This window comes from Lissotriton vulgaris, chromosome 9 (assembly GCF_964263255.1).
Source record: "Lissotriton vulgaris chromosome 9, aLisVul1.2, whole genome shotgun sequence".
NCBI lineage: Eukaryota > Metazoa > Chordata > Amphibia > Caudata > Salamandridae > Lissotriton > Lissotriton vulgaris.
In genome coordinates, this window is record NC_141697.1 from 784,403,028 (window position 1) to 784,426,472 (window position 23,445).

Consider the following 23,445-nt stretch of genomic DNA (forward strand, 5'->3'; position numbering starts at 1 on the left):
ATTCACCAGAAGTCCAAGGTGAGGCTAGAGACTCTGAGATTTGCCCAAAAGGAATCCACTTGGCAGGAGTTGAGCCGCCGGTTAAGAAGGAAGGATGGGGGTGGAGCCGGCAGGGAGAGCAGCCCAGGTGGTAACGGGCGCGCGGGGACTCCTGGTCCTCGGAGTCCCCCGCTAGGAGCTCGCAGCCCTGCCGGTCAGCAGAAACGCCCAAACCTTTGCTGGAAGTCGAGAATGGCGAAGCTGATAGCCGCGCAGCGGGACCCGCGAGGGTGTCCGGCCAGGCGTAGCGGCAACAGCGGCAGCAGGGAGCAGAATTCACCAGAAGTCCAAGGTGAGGCTAGAGACTCTGAGATTTGCCCAAAAGGAATCCACTTGGCAGGAGTTGAGCCGCCGGTTAAGAAGGAAGGATGGGGGTGGAGCCGGCAGGGAGAGCAGCCCAGGTGGTAACGGGCGCGCGGGGACTCCTGGTCCTCGGAGTCCCCCGCTAGGAGCTCGCAGCCCTGCCGGTCAGCAGAAACGCTCAAACCTTTGCTGGAAGTCGAGAATGGCGAAGCTGATAGCCGCGCAGCGGGACCCGCGAAGCGGGTCCGGCCAGGCGTAGCGGCAACAGCGGCAGCAGGGAGCAGAATTCACCAGAAGTCCAAGGTGAGGCTAGAGACTCTGAGATTTGCCCAAAAGGAATCCACTTGGCAGGAGTTGAGCCGCCGGTTAAGAAGGAAGGATGGGGGTGGAGCCGGCAGGGAGAGCAGCCCAGGTGGTAACGGGCGCGCGGGGACTCCTGGTCCTCGGAGTCCCCCGCTAGGAGCTCGCAGCCCTGCCGGTCAGCAGAAACGCCCAAACCTTTGCTGGAAGTCGAGAATGGCGAAGCTGATAGCCGCGCAGCGGGACCCGCGAAGCGGGTCCGGCCAGGCGTAGCGGCAACAGCGGCAGCAGGGAGCAGAATTCACCAGAAGTCCAAGGTGAGGCTAGAGACTCTGAGATTTGCCCAAAAGGAATCCACTAAAGAAATACGTTTTCCCACACATATTTTTTTTGTACTGACCTTGGTGCATGTGCTTGAAAAATAACTCACCCATTCGACAACAGCAATGTGTTCTGTAGGTCTTCATTCAATCCTATTGGAACAGCGCAGAACTTCAATTCCCAGGTGCCCTGTGTGCCATGTGAAAACGTATAGGCTAAAGTCCTCACGCTCAATCATGTGGTACATGCGCCCAAGTGGCCCCGACATACACCCTATTTCTCCCTTACAGTTCGGGGAACCTCCATTTCCTGCTTTGGTGGAAGGAGACTAGACACCGCAATAGGTGAATCCGCAGGCTGTAACCTTTGATAAATTGAGTAGATATGAGATTCAGTAATGGGCATTTCAACTATGTTTATGATTACTTGATGAGTTTTTCATTTTCCCTAACATCTCTCACTTTCAGTGTGTGACTACAAGGTCACCCTTGTTTACGTCCTCCAAGAGGTATTCCCTAGTTTAGTACAGGGTATGTTCATGAGCCAGTGTGCCACAGGATTCGCAGGAATGTGTGCAACCATATGGTCAGGGACTACCGCCCATCCCCCTCCCCCCACTTGGGCACCAACACGAATTGAATTACAATTAAAGCAATTGGACATGAGAAGAGTTTCTTTGGAAGGCGGGGGGTCTCGTGACCCCCCGGCCGTATTTATTAAAACATGAAATCAAATAAAAATTGAAATAAACAATATTTACACACAAGCATTTATGCAGATAAAATAATTGACATTAGATTACAATCAATGTAGACAGGTATCAAAGGGCTAACCTTAACAAATGTCTAATACAGCATCTTTCCTAACCGAATCTAACATCATACTTATAATTTTTCTGCAAATCCTAATTTTGGGCCTACGGCAAGGTCGCTAACCTGAGTCAGGTCCTTATTAACCAGCTACGCCCTCACGTTTGAGTGCGCATGCGCAGAGGGCCCGTTTACCGAGAGGGTACTTCCCCCCCTCCCGGTTACCCCCGTACGCTCCATGAACTACATTACCCAAAAGGGAGGGCCCTTGCACTCTGCGCCGTTTAATGACGTCATAGTGCACGTGCGGGGTGGATAACCAGCCCAAAGAAAGCGTGACTCCGCCCTCCCCCGCACCCATCCAACCAAGCGGATGTACCGCCCCTGGAGTTCTAGGAGAGACAACTTGCCCCTACCCCTGGGCGACCCCATTCAAGAATGGTGACGCCGGGGTGTGGCTTAGCGGGCAACGATGGTGGACGCAGCTTGCTAGAGCTCCCACCGGCCCGTCTTTTATCCGGCAATTTATCCTGGCTCCTGAACCCGCTACCTAGCCCACACGTGCGGTGATAGTGGCGGAAGACAGGAGGTGTTGTCCGGTGCACTTTTCGGTGCTCCCGGACCCTTTACAGCCACGACAGCAGCAGCGGCAGGTTGCGGCCTGGTCCCCGAGGAGAAGCCGGGACCTCGATTTTGGCGCCTCCCGGTCCGGGGGTCTCCGCGCCGGCCGGCTGGGCCATCATTTCTCCTGGGCCTGCGCCCCCCCCCTTGGAGGCGGAGCAGTGGTTGTGTCCGCGGCCATGCCCGCAGCAGTGGGGGCGCCGGCCTGGGCTGAAGGAAAGATCGGAGGGCGTTGCGGCCTTCATCGGTAGCTCTTCTACAGGGGCTTTGCCTCCTACTCAAGTGGGAGATGCTAGGGGGGAGTCGGTTGGCTGGGTGGGTAGTTGGGACTGTTGAAAGAGGGGTTCTTGGGGATCCATTGGAGGGGGTGGCCGCTGACCTGCCGTTGGGGGTTAGGGTGCTCCTGCACCGCGACAGGTACTTCAATGTTGTTGAGGTATAGGGGTGGGGGGTGGCCAGTTTGCTGGGAGTTGGGTCGGGGTTGGGTCTGGGGGCTGGGGTAGGGGGGTTCACGGTGTTTGGGTCCACAGGGGTAACTTGTTCACACACGATGGTCCGCCAAGTTCAATTTATGTACTATGAGCAGTTGCGCTCTCCTACGCCCGGGCAGTTTCACCCCCTTACATTTGATGGAGGCTAGGGGTCCTGCCTCGGAACTTCCCAGGGCTCCACTGAGAATTGTGAGTTGGAACGTGAGGGGTATGCTCGATAAAATTAAGAGAGGGGCGGTACTGCGACAGGGGAAAAGGGAAAAGGCTGATGTTCTATTGTTACAAGAGACTCATCTCCTAGGTACGAAGACTTTGAGTCTACAACGGTATGGTTATCATCAGGTGTACCATGCAGGATTTGCCCAGGGATCACGGGGGGTGGCGGTCTTGGTCCACCGAAGGGTGTCCTATATTCATTCCTCGCAGTGGATTGATGCCCAGGGCAGGTATGTCTTTATCAAAGGAATGATTGGAGAGGAACAAGTGGTATTTGGTAGTGTGTATGCTCCCCCCCCCTTTGCAATGGTCTCTGGCGGAGAAGCTGTTTGCGGTCTGGGCAGAGGTGCCGGACGTCTTGTCAGTGATAGGTGGCGACTGGAACGATGTCATGGATGGATCTGCGGATCGCTACAGGCCTGATGGCGGACAAATGGCGGTTGCCCCTACGAAACTGAGTGAGATGGTGAGAGGTATGGGATGGACGGATGCCTGGCGCTGTTAACACCCACACAGTAGGGAATTTACTTATGTGTCTGCGGTCCATCGTTCATTCTCGCGGTTGGACTACTTGTTCATCCCGTGCGCCACCTTCGGAAGGGTGGTGTCGACCGCCATTCTGCCCCGGGGGCTTTCTGATCATTCCCCCGTTACGATCGATATCCTCCTTGACAGACGGCGACAACCGTTTCGATGGCGCCTCTCTACTTGGCATCTGCTACGGGATGACTACCAGTCCCACATGCGTGAGGCCATTGCTCATTACTGGGAGGAGAATGAGGGGCCGGACTCGGACGTGGTGACCCTCTGGGAGGCCATGAAGCCGACACTCAGAGGTGTAGACATAGCCTGGTGTGCGAGGGCCCATAGGACTCGAAAGGAGGAACTGGAGAAGGCGGAAGAACGTGTCCGCTCTCTGGAGGCGCGCTCTATTGAGACAGGGGCAGAGGAGGATACGCGGCGGCTCCTGCAGGCGCAGACTGATTCCGCTTCCCTATTACTTGAAGAGTCGCGCCACATATGGCTTGCAACGCAGAGCAGAGTATACCAATGGGGGGACAAATCCGGCTCTATGCTGTACAGGCTGTGCCAGAACGCGTTCCAGGCTCAGACGCTGCCGGCGCTGAAAGATGAGGCCGGGACCCCCATAACTGACCCAGGGATTATAGCTGCCAGCTTTGCGCGCTACTACGAGGCGCAATACGCCCCCAGGGACTCCCTTCCTCCGGAGGCTGTAGACAAATTCCTGGCGGATCTCCCGCCGCGGGGGATTTCTGACGAGGAGCGTGATGCTCTGGAGCTTCCTTTGTCCGCGGAAGAACTGGGCACAGCATTGGGCGAGCTGAATGCCGGAAAGGCCCCTGGGCCAAACGGCTTCCCGTGCGAGTTTCTACGGAAATTCCATCTCCAGTTAGGGCCCCATTTCAAGAAGGCATTGGATGCTGCCTGGGAACGTGGTCAGCTACCATCGGATTGGAGGCATGCCGAGATCGTGGTGTTCTGTAAGCCGGGGAGACCACCAGATAGACATGAATCATACCGCCCTATCTCTCTCCTAAACATCGAGGCGAAGTTACTGGCGAAGGCGCTGGCCAATCGCCTCCTGCCTCTTATTACCGCTATGGTCCACTCGGACCAGGCTGGTTTTATGCCACACAGGGCCACGAGACACAATATTAGGCGGGCCCAGGTAGCTCTGGAGATGATGAAAGCCACCGGCTCCCAGGCGGTGCTCCTATTGGCCGACATCGATAGAGCCTTCGACTCGCTGAGTTGGACATACTTGCAGGCGCTCCTACCCCGTTTGAATCTAGGCCCTCGATTCCTATCGTATGTGCGGCTGCTGTATACCGGCCTGACGGCGTCAGTGCGGGTGCAATTTCAGACGCCTTTCCCATCGGGCGAGGCACCCGACAGGGATGCCCGCTCTCGCCATACTTATTCGCTCTCGCAATGGAACCCCTTGCGGGGTGGGTGCGAATAGATGCACAGATGAAGGGGTTCGAGTGGGAGACTGGGCCGTCAGACCGCATTGCGCTCTACGCGGACGACGTACTGTTCTTTCTTATGGACCTCGACAGGTCAGGCCCCAGAGTACTTGAGATAATGAGAGTGTTTGGAGAAGTATCAGGGCTGAATCTCAATGTGAGGAAGTCTGTTTTGTGGACCCTAGCCAGCGGGGTGGCTCTTGGTGCCTGGGCGTCAGCCCTACAACAGGCGACGGGAGGCCTTAAATACCTGGGGGTGTTTTTGACTGACATTCCTGGAGTCTCGTGGGAACGTAATATTATTCCGGTTTGGGACAGAGTCAGATCGGACATGAAGACGTGGTCCCGCATGCCCTTGAACCTGTATGGCCGGTCGGCCATCTTTAAGATGGTCGCTCTTCCTCGCCTGCTCTACCAACTGCAGAATCATCCCTACCCTATCTTGCCACAATGGTTCCGCCAAGTTGATTCGGCGCTGGGCCGTTTCCTCTGGGCTGGGGGGGCGGTGCGTGTGGCTCTTCGCACCTGCTTCCTCTCTACATACTGCGGTGGCCTGGCGTCTTCGGACATCCTCTCCTACTATCAGGCGTCCCATCTCGTGGTACTTAACGAATGGTGGTATGGATGCCGGGGCGACCCGGCATACACTCTGGAAAGATATCTAATGGAACCCGATACCTTGCACACGCTACTATACTCAGCCGGGAAAAGAAGGAGGCTCCCGGTGGTTACACAGACTGTCTTTCAGGTCTGGAGTCGGGCACTTGGTCGCATGGGGTGGTGGAATAAGCTGACTGGGGAGACCCCGTTGTGGCAGAATGGTCGCGACCGGCCTTGTCGACCCTGCCGGGGTTTCATGGCTGGGACTCAATAGGGATCTCGACGTTGGGGCATGTTATGAGGGGCACGACCCTTAAATCCTTCCAGGAGTTGAGGGATGAGTACGATATGCCGAGTACCCAGTTCTTCAAATACCTACAGTTCCGCCATGCCATCTCCCCCGCCCTGGAGGGGTTGGACTCCCTACCAGAATTCAGTCCCATAGAGGCTAAATTATTCATGGGAGAATTGACGGAGAAGAAAATTTCATGCGTATACCAATCCCTAGTCACTCACTGTGCGCCCTCCCTCGATGGCCTGCGGGCCAAATGGCAGAGAGACGTTGGTGACATAGATGAGGAAGGATGGAGGGAGGCTCTTGCGGCTCCGAGAGAGGCGGCTGTCGCCGTGCGGCTGCGTTTTATCCAATTTAAATACCTACACAGGGCTTACTATACGAGAGAGAGGCTGTGGCGAGCTGGTTTGATTGCCTCCCCCGACTGTCTGAGGTGTGGTAGGGAAATGGGTACGTTCCTGCATACTGTGTGGACCTGTGGGGCAATGGTACGATATTGGAAGCGTATTTGGGACTGCTTAGATGAGGTTCTGGGCTGGCAGCTCCCGCGTACGTCGCAACTGGGTTTTCTGCATGTCTTGGAGCAAGTGGGCGGTAACATCTATAAGAGGCATCTCTTGCTCCTGGGTCTTACGTTTGCCAAGCGGGATGTGGCCCGTGCCTGGAAAAACCCTGGGGCCCCCCCCGATTGAGGTTTGGAAAAGGGGCTTGGACTATTGTATGGGACTAGAACGCCCTGTGTTTGAGGCCCGTGGATGCCCCAGCAAACACTATAAAATCTGGAAGAGGTGGGCAGAATACAGGGGGTTGTGGCTGGAGCCGCAGCAGGATACAATGGCGGATCAACTATCATGAGTGCCGGGACGGGAGTGGGAGCGCTTTAACATCTTTGTGCAGATTACTTTGTTTAGATCCTGGTGACCATCGTGAACGGGGTGGGGGTGGGAACCGGGTGGGGGTTGTTACGGGATTGGAGGGGGGGATCCGGGTAGTTAATGTCCCTATTTTATCCTGATTTTTGTGCTGATTGCTGCAACTGTGATTCATGATTATTTGCTTGCAGCCTCTCCAGTGTCTGGAGTGCTGTAGATGTTTCTGCAATCTCTTTCTGAACTGTCAATAAAACCTGGTTTTGAAAAAAAAAAAGAATGGTGACGCCCCCTAAGGACCTTAAATTGATTGCTCACCGATCATGACCTTACCGCCTGACCAATGACATGTAATAAATACGACAGTTATGTTCCTGTAAACGGGAAAAAAGGCCTAAAGAAAAAAGAACTTACGAAAATGATTACTGTACAACATGACATCACTCAATACTAACGCCTGTAAACGGGAAAAAGGCCTATGGGGAAAAAAAAAACTAACTTCAACACAATTACTGTGAAAGTTACGACCCCAAACATTGTTACCACCAATCAAAACACCCACACAAAAGTCTGCTTCAGGGGCTGGTGGGTGGGAAATAAATCCGGCTAGATCCTCGTTGGGAGGGGGCAATCCTGGTGGGAGCGCGGGAACAAGAGGGCGCTTCCCGTGCTCCCCCGTCCTTTTAACCCCTTCTGACTCCCCCCCTCTTGACCCGGAAGCAATTAAGTTCGCTTCCAGGTCAAAGCGGGAGCCAGCACCTATCGGTGGTGGGGCGTGCCCGCCGCGTCGTGATGACGCGGCGGGCACGCCCCACCACCGAGGATGCACAGTGGGGGGTTTGAGGGGGCCGGTGCCCCGCCATACGTGCGGGGGGTGAGCGCCCCCCCCCCCCCATTCCATATGGTCAGGGACTACCGCCCATCCCCCTCCCCCCACTTGGACACCAACACGAATTGAATTACAGTTAAAGCAATTGGACATGAGAAGAGTTTCTTTGGAAGGCGGGGGGTCTCGCGACCCCCCCGTATTTATTAAAACATGAAATCAAATTAAAATTGAAATAAACAATATTTACACACAAGCATTTATGCAGATAAAATAATTGACATTAGATTACAATCAATGTAGACAGGTATCAAAGGGCTAACCTTAACAAATGTCTAATACAGCGTGTTTCCTAACCGAATCTAACATCATACTTATAATTTTTCTGCATATCCTAATTTTGGGCTTTTACGGCAAGGTCGCTAACCTGAGTCAGGTCCTTGTTAACCAGCTGCACCCTCACGTATGAGTGGGCATGCGCAGAGGGCCCGTTTACCGAGAGGGTACCTCCCCCCCCCCCGGTTACCTCCGTACGCTCCATGAACTCCATTACCCAAAAGGGAGGGCCCTTGCACTCTGCGCCGTTTAATGACGTCATATTGCACGTGTGGGGTGGCTAACCAGCCCAAAGAAAGCGTGACTACGCCCTCCCCCGCACCCATCCAACCAAGCGGATGTACCGCCCCTGGAGTTCTCGGAGAGACAACTTGCCCCTCCCCCTGGGCGACCCCATTCAAGAATGGTGACGCCCCCTAAGGACCTTAAGTTGACTGCTCACCGATCATGACCTTACCGCCACAGGCCAGCATAGTTGCCCGACTATCTGGCCCCCCCAATCCTCCTCTCCTGAAAGGTCATGCCTACTTAGAACCCTACCAGCCATGCAAAAATATTCTCCATAAACAGCTCGTTGCCTGCCCTAGTGAGGTGGACCCCGTCTTGTAAGAAGAGATGCTCCCCCCAGATGCACCCATGTGGTATATTCTGCAGTTGAGGTGACCGGAATAATTTCTCTATCTTGTTGTTGGTCCTCTTTACTGAGTGATTCAACCCCCTGACAGAGCCCCCCCTCCAACTCAGCCTAGGGATCATCTGAGACCACACTATGGTGCAGCCCCGGCGCATCTTGGCTAACTAGTTCACTACTGAGATTATCTCTTCCATCAGGACCCTCCTGCCCAGAATTACCAAATCGTTGTCACCCAGATGTAAAATAACCACTGAGGGAGGTGGGGTGTGTTTCTAGAGTAATTCTGTAAAAAAATCCCTAAACTTACTGAGGGAAAGACCCCCCCTTCCATGAAAGGAAACCTTGAAACCTCCCTGTTCCGCCCTCTGTCTGTATTCGCCTGAAAAGAAGACAGATTTAATGCGTTTCACATATGAGTGACCAACCACCCATACCACTTGTGTCTCCTTCCTATGTTCCTGGTTTCGCCGTGATGAAGATACTTGCTGCCGGTGATCTGGTACTAGTTTCTTCCCTGCGTGACAGGATCGAAAAACTGAAATACAAGCAAACAACAAGACAGGCGTCAGCGTCACTTACTTGGCACCTTACAACATGTGCAGCACATAATGCTTGTAACAATTGGAAGACCATCTCCTAATCCTTTTTACACTGTTCACATGCAACCCTCTAGCCGTCGCTTCAGTGGCTGCCCCTATCCTGAATGAATGTGTCCCAAAATCATTTGCATTCAGACCCGCCTTGCTAATAGTCATTGCCAGCACTCTTTGGAACTGAAACCTGGTCAATGGGGTACCGTCTGCATGCATTAACAATGCTCCCTTCGCTGCGCCAGCACGTTGTTTGAGAAAGGCCTCTACATGGAACACTGGGGAGCAAGGATTAGTCCGTGCACAATGAAGTACCAGACTATCCCCCAGTCCTTCCTGATCAGTTTTGGATTTACGTATGGTGATCAACAGCGTGTCGCCCAGTATCTTTGTGTGTTCCAGCCGAAGACCTCCTAGAATGTCCTGCTTGCTGCTAGCCACCAGCTCACCCACCCGTAACGCCCCATAAAAGGCCAATGAAAAGGCTGCCCGAATAGGAGTACCTCCCCTGGTGAACTACAGGTATCAGGCAAGGCCTTCAATAACGATGCCAGCCGTTCTAAACCTATCGGTTGTCTGGAATCTGTGGCAATTGCTTGCAGGCGCCGCCACCCCCTCAGTGCCTTCCGCACAAGGAAACTATTTGTGGGATCTTTGCCCCCTTAAGCTGCGCAAAGAAAGATACGGCTGCCATGTGTCTGCTAGCTGTCGCTGCTGAACTCCCCTCCTTATGCAATGCATCCATGTACTTAGCGAAACTACCCACCTGATCACATTTCTCTGCCCAATCCTGTCCCAAAAAGGAGCAATAAGACAAAAACGCCCCTTGGTAAGCTGTTCTGGTTCTGGGCGCTAGGCTAGCTGCCATGAGGTTCTGTAGGGGGCACCAATCTGCCAGAGTGTAGTTGGGAGATGTGCCAGCTTCGCCTCTGCGGATGGTAGGTGTTCCCTGAATACATGCATCTTAAAGCGAGAAAGTGCGTCAGCTGCGTTATTCAACACCCCTGGGACATGTTTGGCCCTAAATTGTACATTCAATTTCATACAAACCAGTACAATCTCTTTCAGAAGGTGTAGTACAAACTTACACCGCGCCACCTGCTGGTTGATACATTCAACTACAGTCATGTTATCTGGCCAGAAGATCACAGAATGATTACACAACTGGTCAGGCCAAAATGTTAACGCAACCCAGATTAGAAATAGCTCCAAGAAGCCGATGTTAGCTGTCAAGCCGCTCTCCTGCCACCAAACCGGCCACCGTTGGGCCACCCACTTGTTCACAAGGATGGCGCCAAACCCCACACTGCCTGCAGCGCCAGTCCATAGGCCTAACTCTGCAGACGTAGTGGGGGGACCGCACCACACTACTCTGCCGTTAAAATCCTACAGAAATGCAATCCATATCCGCATGTCCTGGCGAACCTCAGCCGACAATCTAGTGCAATGGTGTTTCTCCCTCAGGCCCGTCATGGCCTGCGAGATTGAGCGTGAGAAGGGGAGTGCCATGGGTATTACTCTTAGCGCGAAGTTCAGCTCGCCCGTAGTCTGCTGCAACTGCTGGAGTGTCACTCTTTCTTTAACCAAACATTGCTGGAGAGCTGCTCTAAACTTCGTGATTTTGTCCTAGGGTAACCAAAAACAACCATCCATTGGGTCCAATTCTATTCCTAAAAATTCCAAGTTGGTAGCCAGACCCACCGTTTTTCCAGGTGCCAGCGGGACCCCAAAAGCCCGCATGAGCACGCAAAATTTTGCAATGTCCACGCACACTCCTGCGAGCCCGCCGAGCCAAGAAAGAGAAAGTCATCAAGGTAGTGCATGACATGGTATGTCCTGTTGCTTGCCTAATTCCAGAAAGGAACTAAATTTCTCAAAGTCGGCGCATGACACAGAGCAACCCATGGGCATACACATGTCCATATAGAATTTGCCTTGGAAAGCAAAACCTAGCAGGTGCTGATCTAGGAGATGGACCGGCAATAGCCGAAAAGCAGATTCAATGTCTGAATTAGCCAACAAGGCCCCAGGTCCGAGAGTCCTCAACATCTCCACTGCCTGGTCAAAAGATGCATACTTAACACTACAAATGTCTTCATTTATAGCATCGTTTAAAGAGGTGCCCCTAGGTGCTGATAGGTTATGGATGAGCCTGTACTCGCCCTCCTCCTTCTTTGGGACCGCGCCGAGGGGTGAGCAAACAAAATTCGGTACAGGGATGTCATTAAAAGGACCCGCTATCCTACCCAAGCGCAGCTCTTTAGCAATTTTTGTCGCCACTACATCTGGGTTGCGCCTAACTGAGAGTTGATTCCTACATTCTGGTGTCCCGGTATATCCCCCCGCTGGAATCCTAAAGCCCTGCAAAAAACCTTCTTGCAACATCCTCGCAGAGGAATGGTCTGGGTACCTGTTCAGCCAAGGAGTCATAGCCAGAACGTCAATGGGTGAATGAGCTACCAGCCGCCTCCCACCTTAATCTTGTTTCTTTCTTCCCCTGTTTTCAGAGGTGTTACCTTTAGAGCGGCAGGTTGTTTCTGGGTGGGAAGGGTGTCCACATATGGAACATGCATTTTTGAAATTACAAGTGCCTTGTGCCCTGGTGCATGAATGCTTGTTAAAATCCCAGCACACCCCTTTCCGCCCACCACTGCTCCCCGTCTTAGTGGCCGTGTAACCCCCCTCTGCTGGCCGAAAGGGCTGCTGGGGTTTGGAGGGGTAGCTTTTGTTCCAGCTCGAGCCCGCACTCCCTGGTTGCCCGGCCGTGAACTGGCCATACCAAGAAATGGAGTCCACCCTATCCCAGGATAACACATGGTCAAACTCTTTAGCCTTCCTGAAGGTGATGTCATACTCCTTCCACCCCTCCCCTTCATATTTCTCACTGAAAATAGTAATCCTACTCTGGTAACATGCCATTTCAAAATTGAGTAAAACTCATAAACCCTTCTCACTGAAATCTTCAGTAAAACGCGAGAGATTTATTCGGTTTGAAGAGAAACCAGCGTATGAGTAATGACCTCCCATACGGTCTCCCATCCAACTACTAACCAGGCTCGACCCTGCTTCGTTTCCAAAAAATGCCTTCACCGTGTAGTTTCTGTCAGCCCCCAGTCGAGCCACACGCGCTTCCTGACAAATACCGTTACCGCTCCTTAATCAAGAGAGGCTTGCAGATTAAAACGCTGGTCCCCCCGCGCGCGCTCAAAATTAAAAAACACTCCCTACAGCGCGCTCAACAACTCGTGTGTGCACCAAGTTCTCCCACCTCGGACCCAGCGCCCTAGAAGGAGCGCTACCCACACTCTGCGCTACCGTTCAGTGAAAGTAGCGCTGCCGATCTTCCACGCGGTGCAAGGGTCCCCGACGCTGCCGCTCCGTCGAAAGTAGCGCTGCGGACGAGAATCCACTCGTCCACGCGGTGCAAGGGTCCCCGACGCTGCCTGAAAGATAATTGTGAGAAGTTGGCCTGGTATATAATGCTCACTAATTCTTAGTGATCACTTTGTACCATGCCAAGCAACCCTTATGATGATTGGTTGTAATTCAACCTTGTAGACCAGTTATCCTAGTGGTAACGTGGACAAAGCAGTCTTAGGCTAAACTCTGAAAGGCATGTGAAGCCAGCTGTAATACCATACACAACCCCCTTGAATACCAAATGAAAGGGACACCACACAGATATATATTGAAAATATTTATTGATTTATTAACTATAAAATCCCCTGGACTCTTTATGAGCACAGAAGCACAAGCGTTAAATCACAAGACAGTTTAAAATACACATAAGTTGCACAATATGGATGAGCCCTAGGGGCCACCTAAACCATATACTAAGAAAGTGGTATAAGAGATACCAATAGGAAAGGGAACAGGCCTAGGGCCTTGGGAATCGCTGGAGCTATTCGAGACTAGCAGTGACTAAGTCGGGAAAGGCCCGCGGGACTCGGGTGCAGTGTTCAAAGTGCATGCACTTTCCAATGCAAAGTCTATGGTGCGTAAAAAGTACAAAGTTAGGAACCTTCCGAGTGACCTATGGAGCTGAAACTTAAGACACAGGCCCTTGAGATGTGTACCAGTGTAGGAACACTGGCGGAGCTGAGTTACCTCACCCACAGGAAGCGGGTGCACAGGGTCGAAGTAGTGTCGGGTTTCGTCACGCTGGCCGATGGTGCTTGGAGCTGAAGATGCTGCAGGCGGCTCGATGTGAAGAGTTCCGGTGGATCCAAGGGTGGATCTGAAGTTGTGAAGACCTGAAAGCAGAGGGGACAATGTTCAAAGTCACTAGCCAGTGACTACCGTGGAACCAGATTGGAACCAGGCGATGTCGGGTGCAAACAGGCGTTGTCGGGTAGCTTCTCTCTGCAGCCACGTGGACACCGGGGGTCGAGGATGTCCAGGAGTCGGTCACGAGCTGTCCCACGCAGGCTTCTCGCTGTTGGCGGGGTCGGCGACCTGATCGGAGCAAACAGGCCTTGGCTAATGCAAGCCACGCAGGAATCGAAAGATGCTTAACACTCGGACCAGCAAGGTCAGAGCGAGTGCTCCTTTTCACAGGAGCTTGGGTAGGTCTGGAGCAACCAGACCTGCTGTGTAGTTAGTCGGATTCGTCGCCAAGATGGCCGCTGACCACGTGGCTAGTGGCCGGGATGGCGCGTCGAGTGGCACAATGCAAAAGGGCCCCACGCAGATCGTGGAGATGCTGGGGGGCTGATCTTCGGTGCAAGGGCTGCTCGATGGTGGGGGTTCTCAGTCCCCAAAGCACAACGTCGAGGATACCTCAGAAGCTGCGCAGTCAGCTTTTCGAGTGTCTTCCAAGAGGTCCGGTCCCACGTCACTCGGTGCCTCCACGGGTCCCTTCTTTGCAGGGACTGTGGATCGGGCTCTGAGAGGTCTGGGAGTCTGGTTCTTGTCGGGCTCTGGGCTCGGGCTCCGGCGGGAGGCGGCGGCAAAGCAGACGTCGAGTTGCTGGTTGGTGCCTGTGTTCACAGGGTGGCCACTCCTAGGCCACAAGGGAGATTCTCTTCAGTCTTCTGAGCAGCAGAATGTCGAAGTCCAGTCGTCTTCTTAGTTTCAAGTTGATTCAGGATGATCTGCTGTGCAATGGCACTGCTCCCACTCTTATTCCCAATCTGAGGGGTGGATCACCTACTAGGTCCCTCCTCTGGGAGGAACCAGGAAGGGGGGCGGTTACACCCCCTTTCCTTTGTCCAGCTCCTCGCCAGGCCTGGGTCTGGAAAGTCCCAGGACCGGTTTGGACTGGCTTATGCATGGGGACACCTTGTGTGCCCCGGGCATGTCTGTTTCTATTCAGCCCTGTCCTACCCAATACACAAAACCCTGTCTGGGGTGGTGCTCGCACCTCCCAAGGCAGGAAACCCTTTGTCCAAGCCTCCCTCGCTGGAAGGACTCCCAGCAGCAGGAGGTCAGACTTGTGTCTGTGGTGGCAGCATCCATTTTGTGATGCTGAGGCTCTGGTTAACTTTAACCGGGGTTAAGGCTACACACATGTCGTGTCCCTCTAGAAGGGTGGAATGCTATCCCCGTCGACTGAACTGTCGAGGGGATAGTATTCCAATTCGTATGACACCTTACTCGACATGTTTTGATAAAGCCAAACCAAAGATAGCATATAACCGCGCGGATTATAATGCACTTAAGAGTATATGGTATGGCAATATCCCAGAACAGCTTAGGGCGTGGTTCCCGACAGCTGCAGACAGGCTCAGCTCATGCTAGAGCACCATCTCACATGTAACCACGCACTCTGCCCCCAGGATTGCAGGGGCCTTCCATAGGAATGGCTTACAGGTTAACATGTGTCCAGTTTAAGGTTAGATATAGGGATACTATATCTAAGTAAGAGGTGATTACACCAACTTACCCCAGCTGAGTGATCAGCCAGTTGTGTCAAATCTGGAGGCCAGGCCAGGGGTGGCACAATACGTGCTGCAGCCCCTGGTAGGCCTTGGATGCACCTATGCCCTGGGTACCTAGGGTACACTGTTACAAGGGCCTATAAGGTGAACCAGTTCCAATTATGTTATGCACCTAGGGTACATGGAGTCCATTTTAAGGAGAGAGCAATCAGCCTGGGGCCCTGAATAGCAGGATCCCAGGCCAACTATGTCAAAAACCAGCTAAACACCAGGCAAAAAGTTTGGGGGTAACCATAGTCAGATATCCACCTTCCTACAATAATAAAAACAAATCAGCCACAAGTAGCGCTGCGGATGATCCAATCATCCACGCGGTGCAAGGGTCCTGACGCTGCCTGCAAGATATAAAAACAAATTAGTAGGCTCCTCGCTGAGGCACGGAAATAAATCCGGCTAGAGCCTCGGTGGCAAGGAGGCAATCCTGGTGGGAGTGCGGGAACAAGAGGGTGCCTCCCGCACTCCCCTGGCCTTTTAACACCCTCTGGCTCCCCTCCTGTTGACCCGGAAGCAATTAGGTTCGCTTCCGGGTCAAAGCGGGAGCCAGCACCAATCGGTGGTGGGGCGCGCCCGCCGCATCATCACGACGCGGCGGAGGGGCACGACCCACCACCGAGGATGCACGGTGGGGGGTTGAGGGGGCCGGTGCCCCGCCATACGTGCGGGGGGGCCAAGCGGCCTCCCCTTTCCAATAGTCATGTATTTCGAACACTGTTTTGCAGTGCATATTGGAACGCTCACCTGTTTTCCTCAAAGTGTTTCACTTTTTACAGTGGAGTGCATTAGAGCTCATCTACGTGTGTGGCATGGCCTTTTCACTCATCCTGGGACCGGTTTCGGATTCATAATCCTCATCAGCCAGGCTATCTTGAATCCTGTGGCCATGTGAGCAAGGGACTCACGTCTGAGCATACCCTGCCAACTTAGGGCGAACAAAGCGAAACAAAAGGGGATGATTCTTTAGCTCACTCAGCCACCCCAGTTAAGACATGGCCATATGCAAATCAGTCTGACCCTGTGCCTCATGGGAACAGTCCAGCCCGAACTGCCAAGCCATGTCTTCCCTGGACCGGAATCAAGCATCCTAGGACCGGTTTCTGGCTATCAGCCGTCTTCAGCCAGGATAGCTTGACTCCAGTGGCGTAGTGAGCATGGGACCCACGTCTGGGCATACCCTTCCCACATAGGGTGAACAGCAAAACACACAAGATGATGGACGGAATGTTGCACAATGGCAAAACATTTACCCCCAGTCACAGATCTGATTTTAGTCCATCGTTATTTTGCTCACCAAGCCACCCCAGTTCAGACATGGCCATATGCAAATCAGTCTGACCCTGTGCCTCTTGGGAACAGTCCAGCCCGAACTGCCAAGCCATGTCTTCCTTGGGCCGGAATCAAGCATCCTAGGACCAGTTTCTGGCTATCAGCCGTATTCAGCCAGGATAGCTTGACTCTAGTGGCGTAGTGAGCACGGGACCCACGTCTGGGCATACCCTTCCCACATAGGGTGAATCGCAAAACACACAAGATGATGGACGGAATGTTGCACAATGGCAAAACATTCACCCCCAGTCACAGATCTGGGTTTAATCCATCGTTATTTTGCTCAGTAAGCCACCCCAGTTCAGACATGGCCAGATGCAAATCAGTCTGACCTTGTGCCTCATGGGAACAGTCCAGCACGAACTGCTAAGCCATGTCTTCCCTGGACCGGAATCAAGCATCCTAGGTTCGGTTTCTGGCTATCAGCCGTCTTCAGCCAGGATAGCTTGACTCCAGTGGCGTAGTGAGCACGGGACCCACGTCTGGGCATACCCTTCCCACACAGGGTGAATCGCAAAACACACAAGATGATGGACGGAATGTTGCACAATGGCAAAACATTCACCCCCAGTCACAGATCTGGGTTTAATCAATTGTAATTTTGCTCACCAAGCCACCCCACTTCAGACATGGCCACATGCAAATCAGTCTGACCCTGTGCCTCATGTGAACAGTCCAGCCTGAACTGCCAAGCCATGTCTTCCCTGGACCGGAATCAAGCATCCTAGGACCGGTTTCTAGCTATCAGTCGTCTTCAGCTAGGATAGCTTGACTCCAGTGGCGTAGTGAGCACGGAACCCACGTCTGGGCATACCCTTCCCACATAGGGTGAACAGCAAAACATACAAGATGATGGACGGAATGTTGCACAATGGCAACACATTCACCCCCAGTCACAGATCTGGGTTTAATCCATTGTTATTTTGCTCACCAAGCCATCCCAGTTCAAACATGGCCATATGCAAATCAGTCTGATCCTGTGCCTCATGGGAACAGTCCAGCCCGAACTGCCAAGCCATGTCTTCCCTGGACCTGAATCAAGCATCCTAGGACCGGTTTCTGGCTATCAGCCGTCTTCAGCCAGGATAGCTTGACTCCAGTGGGGTAGTGAGCACGGGACCCACGTCTGGGCATACCCTTCCCACATAGGGTGAACAGCAAAACACACAAGATCATAGACGGAATGTTGCACAATGGCAAAACATTCACCCCCAGTCACAGATCTGCGTTTAATCCATCGTTATTTTGCTCACCAAGCCACCCCAGTTCAGACATGGCCATATCCAAATCAGTCTGACCCTTTGCCTCATGGGAACAGTCCAGCCCGAACTGCCATGCCATGTCTTCAATGGACCTGAATCAAGCATCCTAGGACCCTTTTTCTGGCTATCAGCCGTCTTCAGCCAGGATAGCTTGACTCCAGTGGGGTAGTGAGCACGGGACCCACGTCTGGGCATACCCTTCCCACATTGGGTGAACAGCAAAGCACACACAAGATGATGGACAGAATGTTGCACAATGGCAAAACATTCACCCCCAGTCACAGATCTGGGTTTAATCCATCGTTATTTTGCTCACCAAGCTACCCCAGTTCAGACATGGCCATATGCAAATCAGTCTGACCCTGTGCCTCATGGGAACAGTCCAGCCCGAACTGCCAAGCCATGTCTTCCCTGGACCGGAATCAAGCATCCTAGGACCGGTTTCTAGCTATCAGTCGTTGTAGGAGAGTAGGGTCTGCTATCCTATGGTCACCCCAAATTTTTGCTTTTTGCTTCACTGGTTTATGACTTAATGTGGCTATGGGCCTGCTAATCAGACGCACAGCCTGCGGTTCTCTCTCTAAATTACTGTCAATGCACTCTAGGTGCATTACCAATTGGAATTGGTTCACCTTATAGGCCCCTGTAACAGTGTACCATAGCATAGGTGTAGCATAGGGCATAGGTGTAGCCAAGGCCTACCAGAGGCTGCAGCATGTATTGTGCCACCCCTGGCCTGGCCTCCATATTTGACACAACTGGCTGATCACTCAGCTGGGGTACGTTGGTGTAATCACCTCTTACTTAGATATAGTATCCCTATATCTAACCTTAACTGGACACATGTTAACCTATAAGCCACTCCTATGGAAGGCCTCTGCAATCCTGGAGGCAGAGTGCGTGGTTTCATGTGAGGTGGTGCTTTAGCATGAGCTGAGCCTGCCTGCACCTGTCGAGAACAACTCCCTTAGCTGTTCCGGGATATTGCCATACCATATACTCTTAAGTGCATTATAATCCTCGCGGTTATATGCTAACTTTGGTTTGGCTTCATCAAAACATGTCGAGTAAGGTGTCATACGATTTGCAATACTATCCCCTCGACAGTTCTGTCGACGGGGATAGCATTCCACCCTTCTAGAGGGACACGACATGTACATAACCTGAACCCCGGTTAAAGTTAAACTCGAGCCTCAGCATCACAAAATGGATACTGCCATCACGGACACAAGTCTGAACTCCTGCTGCTGGGAGTCCTTCCAGCGAGGGAGGCTTGGACAAAGGGTTTCCTGCCTTGGGAGGTGCGAGCACCACCCCAGACAGGATTCTGTGTATTGGGTAGGACAGGGCTGACTAGAATCAGACATGCCCGGGGCACACAAGGTGTCCTCGTGCATAAGCCAGTCCAAACCGGTCCTGGGGCTTTCCAGCCCCAGTCTTGGCGAGGAGCTGGACAAAGGAAAGGGGGTGTAACCGCCCCCTTTCCTGGTCCCACCCAAAGGAGGGACCTAGCAGGTGATCCACCCCTCAGATTGGGAATAAGAGTGGGAGCAGTGCCATAGCACCTCAGATCATCCTGAATCAACTTGAAACTAAGAAGACGACTGGACTTCGACATTCTGCTGCACAGAAGACTGAAGAGCATCTCTCTTGTGGCCTAGGAGTGGCCAACCTGTGAACACAGGCACCATCCAGCAACTCGACATCTGCCTTGCCGCCGCCTCCTGCCGGAGCCCGAGCCCAGAGCCTGACGAGATACAGACTCCCAGACTTCTCACAGCCCGATCCACAGTCCCTGCAAAGAAGGGACCCGTGGAGGCACCGAGAGACGTGGGACCGGACATCTCGAAAGACCCCCGAGAAGCTGACTGCGCAGCACCCGAGGCACCCTCAACACTGTGCTTTAGGGTTTGAGAAGCCCCACAACCGAGCAGCCCTTGCACCGAAGATCAGCCCCCCAGCATCTCCACGATCTGCGTGGGGCCCTTTTGCATCGTGCCACTCGACACGCCATCCCGGCCACTTGCCATGTGGTCAGCGGCCATCTTGGCGACGAAACTTACAATTTACACTGCGGGTCTGGTTGCTCCACACTTGCCCTCGCTCCTGTAAAAAGGAGCACCCACTCTGACCTTGCTGGTCCAAGTGATAAGCTATTTTCACTTCCTGCGTGGCTTGCATTAGCCAAGGCCTGTTTGCTCCAATCAAGTTGCCGACACCGCCATCAGCTAGAGCCTTTGTGGGACAGCTTGTGATCGACTCCTGGACGTCCTCGACCTTTTCGTGTCCACGTGGCTGAGGAGACAAGCTGCACCTCATCGCCTGTTTGCACCCGACATTGCCTGGTTCCATCCTGGTTCCACGGTAGTCACTGGCTAGTGACTTTGAACATTATCCCCTCTGCTTTCAGGTCTTCACCACTTCAGATCCACCCTTGGATCCACCGGAACTCTTCTCGTCTCGACGCCTGCAGCATCTATAGCTCCTAGCACCATCGACCTGCGTGACGAAACCCGACACTACTTCGCACCTGTGCACCCGCTTCCTGTGGGTGAGGTAACTCAGCAATGCCGGTGTTCCTACACTGGTACACACCTCTAGTGCCTATGTCTAAAGTTTTTTCCTTCTAGATCAGCCGGAAGGTTCCTTAAACAGTAACTTTGTAACTTTTACGCACCATTGACATTACATTGGTATATGCGTGCACTTTCCGCACTGTACCCGAGTCCCGCGGGCCTTTCCCAACTTCTTCACTGTTAGTCCCGAACAGCTCCAGCGATTCCCAATTCCGTAGGCCTACTTCCTTTCAGCTAGGTGGCTCTTATACCACTATTTTAGTATATGGTTTAGGTGGCCCCTAGGGCTCATCCATATTGTGCAACTTTTGTATATTTAAACTGTGTTTTGTTTTAACGCATTTGCTTCTGTGCTCATAAAGAGTATAGGGGATTTTGTAGTAAATAAATATATATATATTTTCAATATATATCTGTGTGGTGTCCTTTCATTTGGTATTCAAGGGGATTGTGTATGGTATAACAGCTTGATTCACATGCCTTTACAGAGTTTAGCCTAAGACTGCTTTGTCCACGCTACTAGGATAGCTGGTCTATAAGGTTGACTTACAACCAATCATCATAAGGGTTGCTTGGCATGGTACAAGGTGATCACTAGAACCAGTGAGCATCATATACCAGGGCAACTTCTCACATTGGTGAGCAGCGGTTGGGATTTGAGCTTGCTGTTGTTTTACCATTACAATCTTTGAGATAATCATTTGAAAGATCATACAGGTACCTGCTAGGTACATATAAAACAAGACTAGTATACTTAAGTTCTACTGAACTTAGTTGTTGTAGAGGATAGGGAGTAGCACACCCTGACTACAACTACAAGATAGGTTTAGTAGGTAAACACCAGTGTAGGTAGATTGCAACATATCCACCCACACTAGAGCAATGTCTGGAGCAGAGGGGTCCGCTGAGACTGTCTCTGTTGAGAGTGACCCTCCAAGGGCACCATCCAAATTTGCTATGCTTAATTTTAAGGAATTGAGGCAGCTTTGTGCCTCAAAAGGTCTCAAGACAGGGCCAACCCCTACTACAGACCACCTTAGAGAGCTTTTAGACCAGTCTGAAGCTCTAAAGACCTCTAAAGCAGACCCCACAGGGAATGCTGAAGGAGGCTCTCCCACTGACGATGACAATACTGATACCCCTGTCCCTATAGTCCAGGTAGATGAGGATGACCAAGTCACTGGAGATATTCAGCCTGATGAGGAGGAGGAAGAAGAGGAGACAGAAGGGGGGAGCAGTTACTCTGATGATGGTAGAAATAGTCAGGTGCCAGCCAGCAGGCTTAAACAGGCTACCTTAAGTGTATTTGGGACTGAGCTAAGGATGACCTTACCCAGGCCCCCAAGTTGACTTAACCAGGAGCATAGGAGGAGGAGGAATCACTCAGGTGAATCCAATACCTCCCAGGCTTCTAGAGGCTCTCATGGTCACTCCAGAAGGGGGATGACTAGCCCTCAGAGAAGGGAACATGAGGCCAACATGAGAGAGGCTGAGCTTAGGATCCAGAAGAGGGAACTAGAGGTTGCCCTGGCCCAAGAGAAACTTGCTAGAGCAAGACAGCCTAGAGAGAGTGGGTTAGTACCCACTGGTGGCAGCATTATCCCAAAGGATAAAGACAGGTCTTTTGATAACAGAAACCTGAGTAAGATTGTGCCCCCCTACAAAGCAGGGGATGATATCCACAAATGGATGACTGCACTTGAGAGAGCCTGCAAAGTACAACGGATCCCTCAGAAGCAGTGCGCAGCAATCTTGTGGCTCTCCTTTGAAGGTAGAGGCCGAGACAGACTCCTCACAGTTAGTGATGTGGATTCTAGAAACTACCTGGTCCTGAAGAGTGCTCTGATTGATGGGTTGGGCTTAACCACTGAACAGTACAGGTTAATGTTCAGAGATACCCAGAAGACACAGACTCAGGACTGGTCTGAATTTGTTGAATGTGCCACTAAGGCTCTGGAGGGATGGTTGCTGGGAAGTAAGGTTACAGATTATACAGGATTGTACAATTTGCTTATGAGAGAACACATTTTAAATAATTGTCAGAACCAGCAGTTGCATCAACATTTGGTTGACTCAGATCTGACCTCTCCCCAAGAATTGGGAAAGAGGGCAGACAAATGGGTTAGAACCAGAGTTAAGCAAAAGAACCAGAACCAGAACCAGGGTGGTGACCAAAAGAAAACAGACCAGAAGGGTGCGGAGCAGAAAGCTAAAGACCAGAAGTCTTCAACAAGGCCCCAAACTAATACTGAGGGTGGGTCCCAAACTTCCAAGAAGAAGAAGAAAGAAGGTCAAAGAAAACCCTGGAGTAGTACATGTAAAAACACCTCTCACTAGACAAGTGAGTGTAAAAAGGGTGGAGCCCCCAACACTGCAGCCCCCAAGGCACCTGCACCCACTAGTACAGTTAGCAGTGTTGGTCCACAAACTAAGGGGGTAGTGGGTATCACCTTGGGAACTGAGGGAGATTCTGGCTTAGTCAGAACCCCTACACAGGCTGTTCTGATTTGTGATGGGGAACTAGATTGGACCCCTACTGTCAGCCCCAGTAATCTGGGCAAGTACAGGCAGACACCTTTGATTAATGAAAAAGTGGCTAAAGCATACAGGGACACATGTGCCAGTGTCTCTATGGTGACACCTAGCTTTGTGGACCCTGGACAATACCTGCCAGGTGATAATTACCTGGTGACCAATGCCAACAATGTCACCACTACACATAGTGTGGCAATTGTTAACTTTTCCTGGGGAGGGGTAACTGGCCTATAAAGAGTTGTGGTTAGTGCTGATCTCCCAGTTGAATGTTTGTTGGGCAATGACCTGGAGAACTCTCTATGGTCAGAAGTTGAGTACAGGACTCATGCAGAGGTGTTAGGGATATCATCACATGTCCTTGCTGTGACCAGGTCACAGGCCAAAAAGTGCCTCTCTGAACCTCAGGTCTTGGATCCTGGAACAATGGACCAAGCACCTTCCAAGAAGAAGAACAGGGGGGTAAAGGCTGTGCCTTCCCAACTGCCTACAAGTGAGGATCAGCCTTCACAGGAAGATGATCTTGAGACCCCTGAAGGAACTGTCCCTGAAGAACTTGAACCTGATCAGGTTGA

The 23,445-nt window shown here is 52.3% G+C and overlaps 1 protein-coding gene and 1 non-coding gene across 2 annotated transcripts in view; one reads left to right on the forward strand and one right to left on the reverse strand.

Moving 5' to 3' along the window:
* Positions 1 to 23,445, forward strand: part of CTSW (cathepsin W) — a 536,072-nt gene that overhangs the window by 30,429 nt on the left and 482,198 nt on the right. The window lies entirely within an intron of this gene.
* LOC147692259 (U5 spliceosomal RNA) lies at positions 12,135 to 12,248 on the reverse strand. Its single transcript, XR_015300206.1, has one exon. It is a non-coding gene; the product is annotated as a U5 spliceosomal RNA (small nuclear RNA).